The sequence below is a fragment of the Dunckerocampus dactyliophorus genome, chromosome 9, assembly GCF_027744805.1.
Source record: "Dunckerocampus dactyliophorus isolate RoL2022-P2 chromosome 9, RoL_Ddac_1.1, whole genome shotgun sequence".
Classification (NCBI taxonomy): domain Eukaryota; kingdom Metazoa; phylum Chordata; class Actinopteri; order Syngnathiformes; family Syngnathidae; genus Dunckerocampus; species Dunckerocampus dactyliophorus.
Window position 1 is genome coordinate 20,111,993 of NC_072827.1, and position 11,758 is coordinate 20,123,750.

The window sequence follows — 11,758 nt, forward strand, 5'->3', positions numbered from 1 at the left end:
ATTTTATTATACGTTCATTTTATGCGTTCATTCAATTTGATATATGTATATGCATTAATACAGTATATACAAATAATACAATATTCATTTAAAAACGTTTGCATTTGTATGTGATATTAATATATTATATTTATTAACATTTTATAAAAGGGGGCGCTATCTAAAAATGTCTTTGTATGATAAAATGACATGTACTTTTGTGCCACTGCAGAGTTCCTCGCTGTTATTGACTTTTAAACAAGTCATATACGCTACTAATGAAATGGTGATTTGTAAAAAGGACAAAAAAGCACCGTCGTTGTACTTTTCCATCTTTTTCTAATGCAATTTTAGCAATTTCAATGAGGGCTAAACATGTTAGGGATTGTCTACAAATAATGCATCCTAGTTGAAAAAAATCGTAGTGATTTTTGGGAATGCTTTGGTGGTTGTGTACTTGTAGTAAATGTGTATTAAGCGCCGTGCCATGTTGACTTAGTTGAGTCATGGTGCTGTAACGATCAAGCCCTAATTCACCTGGGCCAGCGTTTCATTTGACCCACTTTTGTCAGAGAGGACATGTCCTTATTTTTTCCCATACAAGTGTGCTAGCAGAACAATCTCAGTTGTCTGTGAGTTCATTCCTTTTTCACTACTTTCCCTTACTTTCCCTTCCGTGTGACGCCTGTGATGTTTATACAGCAACAAGGCAGTACCGGCGTTCTCAGGCTTCAGACGTACACGTCACGGTTACATTGTGTCTCTGTGTGTGTGTTTCAACGACACTCTTATCACACACACCTGGCCCGCTTCCTCCTATGCCCATATATGGGTAGAGCTTCCCCTACCTGGGCCCCACTGTGAATTCCAATAAGTGGCAGTGGTGCGTTCATGTGTGTGCGCGTGTGTGTGTGTGTTTGCGTGTGATGCACGTCATGGAAAAGTAGGATCAATGGGCCGCATGTTCTTAAGGTGTTCCTTTTTGTTTTCTGAAGGTAATCAGTGAACGCCGTGACTCAGCCTTGGTTGATTATTCAAAGTGGAAGGACGTCAGGAGAGGAGGAAGTGCGCTCACCTAGATAGGATGGGATAGGATAGGATAGGATAGGATACCTCCTGGACCGGAACACTGAGCCAAACTGTGACACCTGCACTGACAAACAAGTGCATTAACAGCTGTGGTAGCCTAAATCTTGGGCAAGGTTAGCCAGGAAAGCTAGGTTGAAAGGTTGAGAAGCGCCAACTATGGTAGCAAAGGTGGACATAGTTTGACCTACAAATCATCTCAATCCAACTGAACCCCCACAGAATCTCCATTTTGTCTGATGTTTCTTCCCTTGAGGAGGTTTTCCTTGCCGTTGTTGCTAAAGTGTTCAAGCGCCTGTGTTGGATTTTCGTATGTATGAGCAGCATCGTTTTTAGTGCCCATTTCCCAATTTTTCAACTATATTTGATTTTAAGTGACTCGTATCCGATAATATCGCATTTGTGGTTCAAGTTCAAGTAAGTTGCGGATTGTTGGCATAATTTTACGTCATTAACAAAGTAATGTACTTAACATTTATGTCTGAGAAGTAACGTTTACTGACCTGACGTTCAATTGTCAGTGTGCCTCGTGTTTGTAAAAGTAATTCTTCACAAGTTGAATATCATTTCAGGCTTCAATGTCATCGTAATGACGATAAAGTCAGTTCCCGTGAAGTTATTCGTAAAGTTGTAGAGATGCATGTGAGTTTTGGTATTGCAAGGCCTGTAAATGTCGACTGCAGTGTTGATGTAAGTGTAGTTACTGTCACTGGTGCTTGGTGCTGGGGGGTGGTGGGAGGTTATGGGCAGTCAGGTTAGAGCACTAGTTCCCAAACAGAGCGTGCATTATGGCATAATAGCCTCCACGCTGCCTTGTGTTGGGCCTAATGAAGCAGATTTCTGGCTGCGAGGGTTTACTGAGAAAAAAACAAAATTAAAAAAAAAACGCTGTGACCTCCAAAAAGGTGACGGGGGGGACACAGGAGTTTCTTGTGACTTGAGGTGCATCCATCCCTCGCCTCAACGTAGTCCCGCGGCTCCTTTTCGTTTGCCAGGCCTTCATAAAGCAGCTTAAGCAAGGAGTTTGCTTTTCCTTGGTCAACTTGCCAGCTCTTTCCCATCAGTCCAACCCTCCTGGAAGGGCCTGGAGAGGGGTGTCTGCCGGCCAAGTGAGGCCGGTGTACAAGGGGGCTCCCTCTGGAGACGCTCCTTGGCTCCGGAATCTGGTCCTCGTGTGGGCCGCCCACGTGAGACTCTCAAGACCACCACCGTGAACCGCTTGGTTTACTGTTTCATCCCCTCTAAAGTGAGCGTCGTGAGAAAGGAGAAGCGAGTGACTTCAGCAGGCTGTGTGGCAGCAGAGACCATCTGCTTGATAGCTAGTGACTATTCTGGGATAGCGGAGAACTTTGGATGGGGCACAGCGTCCATAATCCTTGTATTCCCTGGAATCCCAGAGTTGTTTGCTTCTTCCACCAGCCAGCTTCTCAGGCTCGGCTCTTAGGGACGTAAAGATCTGTGAGCTGATAGCTGATTGGCCACCGGCATACTGGACTGTGAATGTCATTGTATCACATTCGTATTCACTGGATTTACAGTATAAAACAATGGTTCAACCTCAAAAATATTTAGCTTTGGAAGTACCACCGTTTTTGTTACGGCCGCTTACAGTCACGGACTAGCTTTGAAAATGTGGCTTGTGTACGTGGGACCCTGAGTTATGTACACTATTTATGTGCTTGCTGCCAGAGCACTTTTGACGACTGTCAACAGCCATTTTATTTGCTTTAACGTACGGGGAGCATGTTTATGTATTTCCCATAGTGTGGCAAAGTACTGTATCAGAAAGGTTATGTTGTTACCGTGCACGGTGACGATAATTCCATGAGCAGCGTTTCTCCTGTCTTCTCTGACATTGGGATAACATTAACACTAGAGGTGAGGTTCTTTTAGAAGGAGCTCGGATCTGAATATTGTCCGTAAAAAAGCATGTACAGTATATCCCTGCTACATACATTCCAATGCCACCCGCAATTAGCAGATAAAGGTTAATAATTCACACACCCATAAAAATATCTGACACTCTAATAAAGCCTACATTGAGGTGCCACTGTACGCTACGCTGGCTCACGCCTCCCCCCTGCAAACGCTCCTGCTAGCGTTGACGTCCTGTGATTTTGGATCAACATTTGCAATAGAAGTGGCTGTCTCAATTACCAGATTAGATTCAGCTCCGGAAACCTCCCCGTCTCCCTTCAATGTCCGCTGTACGCTTGCGACGAAGGAATCTAACAAGCTAAATGCTTTAGAAGCAAAATCCAGGTTTAAGCCTTATTTATACCTCACACACACACACACAGTATGAAACACATGTTCATATGTGGAATGTATCCAGTAGATGCTCGACACGAATGAATGATCATGAAAGATGATTGATAGAACAGATGGAATAGGACCCACGGTCTAGCCTTTAGCCGTCATCAGGCTAGTGAGTGCTACAACTGCTCTTGCGTGTGCTGTGGCGGGGATCCACCGTATCTCGGAATTTTGTACGGTTTTATTTCATTCGGGGGGACAAAATGAAACAATTATTATTATTATTATTGTCTTTGTCCGTTGTTACCTTTAATTTTTTATGAAAAAACAGTACAGAATGTTGGAGATAATTAAAAAAAAAATGTAAATAATAAAATAAATGCTTCCCAGTGAAAGCCATTTTTCATTCACTCCTGTCGTTTCAGATTTTTTGGAGAGTATAAGCAGAAAGGAAAAATCACATAATGTGCAGATAGATTTCACTTAAAGGGGGGTTTCAATCCAGAAAGAAAATCTCTGAACATTCCGAATTCATTTTCAGATAAACAATAAAAAAACACACAACATTTGGAGATACATGTGTTTCATTGGATGACTGTGTGAAAAACTGGTATTTATTTAGCAAAACCCACCTGAGTTGGCATCCACTGAGATTCCCATCAAAAACATTTGAAAAATACTATATTATATATTGATATTTCTTACGTTTTTTGGATAACAGCAAAGAAAACAATGAATTAGGATATACACGTTTTGCAAGAAGAAACTGGTATTTTATGCTCTAAAACAGTCTGAGCTGGCATTGAAACAGGAGTTCAGAACACTCCTAAATACTCATAAATTAATTATAAATTAATCCCACTCTGTTAAAAATAATAGTTTGAAAAATAACAATGAAATAGCCTTTTTTTCCAATAATTGATGAAGAAAATGTAGCTATGCGGTGGCTGGTCGTTGTAAGAGTGCAGTCATGAGGACATTGTTATATTAACAACATTGGGCGACTTTGCAGATAAAGTGGAGCACATGCTCGAGTGAAAGAGAATGCATCCACACCCAACTCACACATCCTACACTCCCACCCACGCACACATGCCTACACACTCACACACACACACACAAAAATGCAAAAATGCAACCTATGTTTGCACAAATATACACACATTCTTGTCCAGTGGTCACCCCCTACTTTGAGGCTAAGGCAGGGTAATGATTCACTTCCTCTTTGCTTCCCCCACATGTGTGTGTGTGCGTGTGTGTGTGTGTGCACGCGCACAGTTGTCACTTTGTCCATGTGTGTGAATGTGGATGTGGTCAGGCCCAGTCATCTTCCAGGCAGCTCAGAGGAAACCCACATCAACTGCCATTCACCACATTCTAGGAATAGCCTTGCCCAGCGCAGGCAGGAATGGAATGGCACGCCTAGGCCCCGCCTACCTCACTTGCTCACCTCCCTCCCTCCCTCGCCTTAACCACGCTGCCTCCGCCTCGTGGTCGCTCCTTTCTCAACACCACCCGGCAAAGTGTTCTAGTACTTCCTTAGTCAGACACGTCTGAGCCGAGCCAGCACAATAGAGCACAACATTGGCTCATTAGGTACACCTGATACAATAATTCTGATACAATACAAAAACTCTGCCTTGACAAAACAAAGACAATCACTTGGGATGGCGTTCTTTTAAGAATGCGTTTATTCTCGCGCTGAGAATATTTTGACCTTGTCGTGGAAATGAATGAGTTCGCAAAAATGTCAGAAACAAGCTATGGTCTGAATGAAAAAGGGCGGCTGTCTGCTCAGACATGAATTTGGTCACTGCGCTGAGAAAAACAACACATGTTGTGAGTTTTTCTTTTCCTCATTTTGTCCAAAAATATTTCAGACATTTTTTTGAGGTACATGTTTAAGTCTGGACAGCGATGGTATGAAGAAGCTGGTATCATTGGTATGATTTTCTGCCGTCCCTGTTGACCCTCGACCTCAGCCCACTTGCAGTGGAAAAAAACGGCATTGTGTTTCATGTGCCGGTCCAGCGGAGGTGTCAGCATCACCAAAGCGTGGAAAAAAAGTTGTAGATAAGACGTAGAGAAGCTTATCACCTTATCTCTTGTTCCTGTGCGCTAACTCAGCCAGTTAATAACACACCTGGACTTGTAGCACTGACGACATCACAAACGGTGCTTGAGCCAAAACGAGAAGGTGCCGTTAGCTTAGTGGCTAATGTTGTGTTTTACATAAAAGAAACAAAGCTGGAAACGTATGGAGCTAATCATAAAAGCACCAAAGCCGGTGGCAAGGTACCATCAGTCTGTATTGTTCCACTCCAGTCCTATGGGGGGCGGTAGCGCTTACTACGATCAATGCAACTGATCAAAGAACAGGAAACTATGTCTGAAAAGTCAAAATTCCTGAATCCCCAGCAAATCGAATGGCTTTTTTGATGTGTTTTTGCTGTAATACTGCTAACCCTCCTCGGTGGGGGTAATAAAAACACCATTTTGCCTTTAAGACGTAGGTTGTTGTCTCCGGGCGCCCCTCACCTCTTGCTCGTGTTTTTGTTTTTCAGATTGGAAACTTCCGACTTCTTTCCCTGACGTTCTGACGGAGGACCACCTGCTGGAGGTCGCCTTTAAGAGAGGTAAACGTTTACCTCCAACCTTTCTTAAGTTGTTTTTAGGTTTTCTTCAGCTTTTTCGATCCAAAACACAAAGAGAACAAATTTTTGTTGTTTTTCACGTAATTTGGCGATGCATGCTTTTCCGTGAGAGCAGCAACATAATTCATATGCTAACAAATATATATTTTGCAAGGTGTGGCTGTTATCATTGATAACTAATAACAAACAATGACATGAATTGTATAACATGTCTACAATGCACATGTGCGTTGGTGCGTGAGCGAGCGGATCCTAGACCTTGACTTGGTGGATTATTTAATTTATTATTATTTATTATTATTTTTTTAATTATTTAAGTTTTTCTGTTTACTCTTGTTTACTGTGGTGAGAGGAACAGTCGCATTAATCATATTACACGTCTCCATTGGCCGCTGGTGTATGAATCAGTAATCTGTGAACTCTTATTTTGTATGTTATCTTGAGTCTGTGTGTTTATTTCTGTAATGCAAGGTGGCGGGGGGATCGACTGCTTCAATTTTATGACCCGTCCAGTTGCGTGCTCGTGCATGATTGAGTGTACCATGGACTTTGTGGATTATTTTGAGTCTTTCTGTTTATTTCCATCATGCAAGGTAGCAATTATCATTGATAACCAGTGGAAGGAGGAATCGCATGAATTCGGTGACATGTCTAGTTTGGCCCCTGCCTGCCCACATCAAACTGTGAGCTTTGACTTTGTGGATTATTTTGAGTCAAGTGGTGGTTATAATTAATAACCGGCTGGTAAAGCGTCACTGAACGTCAATATTGTGAGTGCATTCTCAGTCCGTCCAAAGTGCAGCGTGACAATGACAACGTGACAGCGGAAGGGTCTTAATGGCAGGAATGTGTGTCTGGAGGAACGTCCAGCACATTTCCTTCTTAATAAAAGGAAGATTGGAGTCAAGTGACCATCAGCTGGCTGCCGTATGTTTGATGGCGGCGGTCACGAGGCCTCAGGTATGCGGCGTTGGACTCCTCACCTACGTGCGGGTGGCGTTTTATTAAGACTGGGTCAGTGCTCCCATTATGTCGTCGGGGGCTGGAGGCGGCGTGGCCTCGGGGATAATGAGGAAGAATGACAGGAATCTGCGGCTGATAATGCCACGCTCCGAGATGTTCGTCAGCAGATAATCTCCCATATCCGTCCCCCACCCGCCCTCGGGCCGTTCTCTACGAGTCGTATTAAAGGACTGTTCCGTCCTCTTCCCCCTACAGACAGACTCACTCGGAACCCCTTTGGCGCCCTCGTCCTTGTCCTATCACCATTCGGCGGCCATCACTTGCTCAGTAGGCAGTGTAGATCCTGTGTAGCATCAGCAGCTACATCTGGCTACTGGGTCTCTGGTGGCAAAGCCTACTTCCTGGTCCTTCCTTGCCCTCCTGATTGGCTGTGGCGTCAGATCCTGTGACCCCCCACTCCCCTGCAGACAGGATGTTCTCTGTCACAACCCCACAAGAGGCCCTTGTCTTTTTCACCCCGCTTCTTCCTACATGGATTTGCTTTGTCCTGAACCTGGCATACAATGTAGATTTCTGTGTGCTCCAATTCTACAGCTACATTGTCTGCTGGGTTTCTGGCTAGCAATATAATCAACTGTCATAGAATCAATACGCATCAAGCAATAACAACATCAACATCTCCGCACAAGGTAAGCCGGCTATGGCACTGAAATAAAATGTTCTGCCATTGAAATCTTCCAATAAAAACACCTTATTGCTCATTGTGGGTTCTGTCAGTTTGTCCAAGTGTGTGGGATTGTTGATCAACTGTGTCACTTAGTTGTGACCAGCAGAGGCGCTGTTGATTGAACTGCTTGGTTCATGTTATGGTAAGTTGAGCTAGTGTACATTCACAACTCCTATAGGTAGCATGCAAACAAGAGTTCAGAACATTCAGAGTGATTCTGCCATCCCAATAAAAATAATATTTCACAATTTATTTTCATTTTGTCCATAGTTGATCGAGCGAATGTAGTCCAATGCCCATCCATCGTGTTTCCTAGCCTTTTCAAGCGGCCATTTTGGTTTTCTGCATTCCATTTATGAATAAAAATATGGTTTGTTGCTTGAGTCTTTTTGGGTTTCATCACTTCAAACTAAATGACCTTTTTGAGGGCTTTAACATATTCAACAACTCGCCAAATTTTGCAAACTTGTGTATTCTGGAGTAGCCCGCCCCAGCTAGCGTGTGTTTTGGTTAACGTCAAAAATGTATGCCAAAGTTTTGGCTCTGTTTGCTTACATTCTCTGGTTAGCGTACAATATGTCTCTTCATGTTGTTAATACGCTTACACAGAGTCCAACCGTGTTCATGTCATTTTAGAACAAAACGTTCCTGTTAGCATCCTATTAGCTTAAAACCGGTAGGAACCGGTAGTCAGCTCCGTCACCGGTCGATGATGTCAGAAATGTTAACATCAAACACGTCTTTCTAGTCTTACAATTGTAGTTTTACATGCATAAAACAATTGTAAATGCATATAAATGATGAATGAAAGAGAGAAGTGAACATTTAAGGTTACTTTTACCATCACTGAAGATGTGCATGTTCCCAAGACACCGTGTGGCAGCGACATCAACACCGACACCACCTTCCTGTTTTGTCATGAGTTATTTCTCGAATTCAAGAGAGTTCCTCACCTCCTTTATCCAAAATGCTGGCACTTGCAACTTTATTTGGCTCCGTTTTGGGTTATTCAGGTGAGAAACACTATTGAATTCAAGAAGTAATAAAAAAGGAAGGCGGTTTCTGTGTTGATCTTGCTGCCACATTGTATCTTTGGGAGCAGTCACGTCAATGATCACGTTTACCAGTGAAGGTAAAAGTAACCGTAAATGTTCATGTATCCCATTCAGTCATCATTTCTAGGTATTTTTATGCATTTCGTAATTGTAAAACTATAAAAACGTGTTTTGCGTTAGCATTTCTGGAACGGATTAATTGGATTTACATAATTTCTTATGGGAAAAATTGATTCGGTTAACGTCCATTTTGATGCGAGTCAGACCTTGTGGAACGGATTAATGACGCTAACCAAGGTTCCACCATACTTAGTTGACCCGGCGGTGCGAGTGCACAGTGGGACCTCCGTTTTCGTTATGAATTTGTTCCAAATGTTACTGAAAACTGAAATGTACGAAAACTGATTTTTCCAATAGGAAATCATGAAAATCCAATTAACTCGTTACAGTCACCCGAAAACATGACCAAAAAAATACATTTATAGGGAATAATTATAGTTGTACATGCAGAAATAGTTATAAATGATGATTAAAATTGATCCGTGAACACTGAACATCACTGACGACGAGGGACAGACAGAGAGAGAGAGAGAGAGCGAGCGAGCGAGAGGAGGCGATCCACACCAACAACAACTTCTCAACATATTCAGCTGTTTGTGATCTTTACCCATTTCGTAACATCAGCTTTCTTGATTTCGTCTTCCTTCGCCAGGATGGAACTTATTGTTGATGTCCGACTAGTTTGTCTCACATTTGAATTTGCCAAATGTATTCTAAATAACCGAAACAGAAAAAAGAAAGATCTTACGCTGTAAAGTTTTCAAGACGTTGGCAGTTTTGCTTTCTGAGAGAAATGTTTGCGATAACAACAAGGCGTCGTAGGCACGGCAAAGCAAGTTTACTTATAGAGCACAATTCATACGCAAGGTAATTGAAAGTGCTTCACAGAAAACAAGGGTAAAATATCTTCATGAAATCATTCCACGAAGCAGATTAAAAATGAAGAGATAAATAAGATCAAATATTTTCAGTTGTGACATTCACAGTTGAGTAGAAGTGTTTTCAGCTTGGATTTGAACATTGCCAAAGTTGAGGATTGCCGCACATCTTCTGGAAGACCGTTCCAGATTTTGGCAGCATAAACCCCAAACGCAGTACTTGGACAAGCTCAGCCAAACTGAATTCTGCTGCTACACAGATGCTTAATTGGGAATTTGTTGTTGGAATGGCATGGCCGCTGGAATCAAAATACCTAGCGTTCCCGTTTTTGGCCCCCGTGCCACATGTTTGCGACCAACCGTGCCGTAAATGTCTTCACGTGGCAGCCAAAGATAGCAGGAGTATTGTGGTTAAGTCATCAAGGCACAAAGGCGGCTGATTGTCAGGAGGTTTCCAGACTGCTGTCACACTGGCTCCTTATTAGCGCCAACAATGTCTTCTTGCCTAACACACACACACACACACACACACACTTCCTGAGACAAAGCTGAAGGAAAGTTTGCCTTCTGACCATAAAAATAGAGCCATGCCTCATGTACATGTCATTAAAATGTGCTGATTGTGGCTTCCCAAAAACACAACAGTGAGTGAAGGTGTGTCCACTGTGGGCCACACAGCAATAAAAGCCAACCAAACATGATGAAAATGAACTCCATTCAGCAGGGAGTGGAGTCGGCGCTCTTCAGCTACAAAAATATCTTCACAACAAAATGAGAACAATTTTGAGCTGGAGGCATTGTTTTAACAAAAAAAAAAAAAGGGGGAGGACAGTCTCGAATTATTTTGCAGAAACGAGGAAAAGCGATACGACCTTAATTTCCCAAAGGAACAAACACCACCTGAAACGTCTAAAACAGGACAACACAGAAGATGAAGCTTCAAAAACCTTACACGTCTGTCACACGGAGGTCAGGACTCGAGGTGCTCGGTTTTCCTCTTTTTTTTTAAGTGTGTTTCGCATTTATTTGAAGAATAAGTGAAATATAATATAAACATGTAAGTGAAAGTCAAATATAATGTGCATAACGGGCATAACACGGCTGCCGCATGAGGGAAAAATAAGTATTTCCAAATTTAGTGTTTCTTTTGTTTTCCAAATATTATATTTTTGTGCTTTGCATCAAAAGGGGGGGGACAAGAACTTGTACTTGTGTTTTTTTTGTTTTGAATAAAGATGGAGGTACATGTTTTTCATGCACACCCGTCCAATAAGAACAACATGTATCTACAAAGCATGTCTCCCTTTTGTTTTGTACTGGACAAAAACACAAGGATAGAACTATTTAAACTAGTAGCATGTTTCATGATTTTTCATGAACAAGCCGGAATAGAACAGTGGTCACATGCTATGAGACATGCATGAACAGTCCAATAAATGAAAAAAAAAAAAAGTCTCTCCAAATTATGTGAGTTTCTTGTGTTTTTGTTTGACAAAAAAATGTGACTTTTTGCATGATTTTTCTTCTTTTGTTCAATGTTAGCTGTGCTTTTCTTGAACAAAGCAACAAAGCATACTTTTTAGTTTTAATGTTATAAAAAAATATCAAATCTAAAATATTTTTACTCTAAATATATATATAAATACATTCTTTGGTTTTCATATAAGCATTAAAAAATATAAATATAGTTTTTTGTGGGTTTTTTTTGTTTGTTTTTATCCCCAAAAACTATAAAAATGTCATTTTGTAGTTGTTTTTTTTTTACGCTGAGGCTAAAACAAATAGCTGCGTCCTCGTCAGTCTGTCCGCACTCGTTTTTTTTAAAAGGTGACAAGGTGAAGGCAGCACGAGTCACGCCAAACACTGGAGAGGAACCACATTTATTCTTACGTTTAAATGAAATTGTGTCTCGTCTCAAGGTGGGTTTTTGGAACGTCGCTATGTTGTCTCATTTTTCTTTCTGGTGTTTTTGGAGGCTGTTTCATTTTGGATGTTCTCATTCGAGGCTACACGATGAAAGCAAGAAAAACTACTTTTTGTCCCTATGCTGCATGCACTCACAAAGCCTGACTGACTCAAGGTCAGCTAAAGGCTTCATTT

At 41.8% G+C, this 11,758-nt stretch overlaps 1 long non-coding RNA gene across 1 annotated transcript in view; it reads left to right on the plus strand.

Moving 5' to 3' along the window:
* Nucleotides 1-11,242, plus strand: part of LOC129187542 (uncharacterized) — a 35,642-nt gene extending 24,400 nt beyond the window's left edge. Inside the window, exons 3-4 of the long non-coding RNA XR_008572434.1 lie at nucleotides 5,886-5,957; nucleotides 7,194-11,242. This is a non-coding gene — a long non-coding RNA (uncharacterized LOC129187542). The remainder of the gene's footprint in view (nucleotides 1-5,885; nucleotides 5,958-7,193) is intronic.
* Nucleotides 11,243-11,758: the final 516 nt, after the last annotated feature.